The sequence below is a fragment of the Henckelia pumila genome, chromosome 4, assembly GCF_033568475.1.
Source record: "Henckelia pumila isolate YLH828 chromosome 4, ASM3356847v2, whole genome shotgun sequence".
In the NCBI taxonomy this organism is placed as follows: Eukaryota; Viridiplantae; Streptophyta; class Magnoliopsida; order Lamiales; family Gesneriaceae; genus Henckelia; species Henckelia pumila.
In genome coordinates this window covers 72,956,510-72,958,868 of record NC_133123.1, presented here as the reverse complement: position 1 = coordinate 72,958,868, position 2,359 = coordinate 72,956,510, and the positions used below count along the sequence as shown (strand labels likewise).

The 2,359-nt window shown below is 37.1% G+C and overlaps 1 long non-coding RNA gene across 1 annotated transcript; it reads right to left on the bottom strand.

Moving 5' to 3' along the window:
* Nucleotides 1–594: 594 nt before the first annotated feature.
* On the bottom strand, nucleotides 595–1,992 carry LOC140894767 (uncharacterized). Its single transcript, XR_012153924.1, has 4 exons — nucleotides 1,853–1,992; nucleotides 1,410–1,472; nucleotides 1,289–1,330; nucleotides 595–730 (listed from the first exon to the last, which is right to left on the bottom strand). It is a non-coding gene; the product is annotated as an uncharacterized lncRNA (long non-coding RNA).
* Nucleotides 1,993–2,359: the final 367 nt, after the last annotated feature.

Below are 2,359 nucleotides of genomic sequence, written 5' to 3'. Positions count from 1 at the left end.
TATAATAAAATATTAAATTAAATTTTAAAATAAAAAACTATTTTTTTTTATAAAAAATCGAAATTCCGGTTGAACCGTTTCTTGGCCGGTTCGACCGGTTCTGAGAGATTCAATCGTTAAAACGGTTATTAGGAGTGTTTCGGACAGGATCAGTGACCGGTTCTCGGTCGAACTTGTGACGACCCGGTTCTTAATCTCTAAGTCAAAATATTAACTCAATGCTCATGAATTAAAGCTAAAGAAATCAAGCTAAAAAAAAAAATTATAAGATGAACTGCGCGCGCGGGGCTCGTCCCTCGCGCTGGCGCAGCTCAATGGGGCAGCGGCCCCCAAGGGTTGGCCTGCGCGCGCGCGAGCAGGGGGCTCGCCCGTGCGCAAGCCAATCGGCCAGAAAAAATCTGCACACCCCCAGCTGCTGTCAAGACTATCCAAGGTCCATTTACAACCTTTCTAAGTCTAAAAACAATATCATCAAACAAGTAGAGGAGTCATAAGCAAGACTATATCAAGAACTTCAACATATCAATACTAGAGTAACACATCAAGTTAAAGTGTTATACAAACTAGATTATCATATACTCTAGATACAAGTTCAAGTCTCAAAACTAAACAACTCCAACTCTTGTTCTTAACATAAAAGTGACAACAACTTGACTTTTATATCGGATCATCACTCTAATCTCTCAAGTCTTGATTCGTCAAGCCCGTCTTTGCCCTGTTCCTGAACCACCTGTTGTCATGCACACATACAAACACGACAACAGCCGGATAACTCCGGTGAGAAACATATTTCCCAGTAAAAGCAACTAACATGCATTTCAAATTATAACCATCAAGCTCATGATATCAAATAAGAGACAATGCATGCTTTAAAACAGGTTAAACTCAATAATCTCTCAATTCATCGGTTGGGATCCCGAGAAGAAGATATCGTAACTAAACCACCGACTCTCCCGATCGAGGTGGGGCTACTTATCTTACTTCCCTAGACTTTGAAGCCACTATATATGCAAGTCAGACGCTAGGCTAACTCAACCACCCAGGCCATACATATATAGTTTCTCAAAACGTCTACTCGAACGATTCCGTTCATTTCAAAATCAAAAGATATGTCTCACAAGATGAATGCAAGACATAACATCAATATAGCATTCATTACCATCCTATCTTCATTCAGCAATTCACATAGAACACATAAAATCAATTAATCAAATACGTATGTGATTTAGGGAACTCGATACAAACCATCTCGAGTTTAAATCTCATTCAAGTAAAAGTCCACTTTTACCTTTCAAATGTGATGTTTAAGGTGTCTTCTAGCTGTCCAAATCTGTACAAATAACCACACCACCTTGCGTTAAAATTCTGCTCAAGTTTCAGCCCAACTTCAAGGCAAAAAGGCTACCAACCTTGTTCTTTCTTCTCCCGGTTTCGAAATCGAGATTCTCGAGTTGACGTCCCCTGATTATGAACTGAAATCACAGCATATTTTCCAAGGAAACATCAGTTAAAACTCAACAATATCTCAGACCAACATACGATATCAAAACAGCCTCGAATTATAATTTCGGCGGCGTAACGGTATAAATTCGGCAACCGAAACTCAAAGCTATCAACACTAACAATCATAACCTCACCTACTCATCAAAACCAGTACATACACGTTCAAAACCATCAAGTTCAGTTGGTAAGAATTTCGAAATTGCTTCAATAAATCATAACAAATGCATATCATTTCTTCGATTCGTCTTTAAATATACGATATATATACTCGTAAGAACACAAAGTCATGCTCATATTCTGATTTTCCCAAACAAAAATTTCAAACCAGCTAAACCATAAAGAAACTTACATCCTTTCGTAGCTCTTGTTGTGAGGATTCCAAAACACTTTTCGGAATCGAAATCGGATAACCGGAACTCAAAATATTGGCATTTGAAGATGAAGAAGAAACTTGGATTTCCTTTCTTTGCACTCTCGGTTCTACCTCTGAAATTTCTGATGGAAAATAGTAGCATACACGTGAGAGTCGTGAGTTCATATCATAGTAACAAATGTCCAACAAATTTTCAACTATTTGCATTTTGGCCCCTCAAGTCTTCAAAATTTGCAATTCAGTCCTCAGTCAAACATTTAATTCAATTTCAATCCTAAATAATTTAAGAATATTCGAATTTAAATCAAAACTCTAAATATTTCCAAATTAAATATTTTCGAATTAAAATTAAATAATTTCGGGCGTTACAGAACTGGTCGGTCCGGTCCAGTTTTGAAAACACTGTATAAAACAATAAAAGTGATGAAAAAAGTTTTGGTTCGATTAACCGAAAAAAATAAAATCAAATCCAACTTGAAGCCA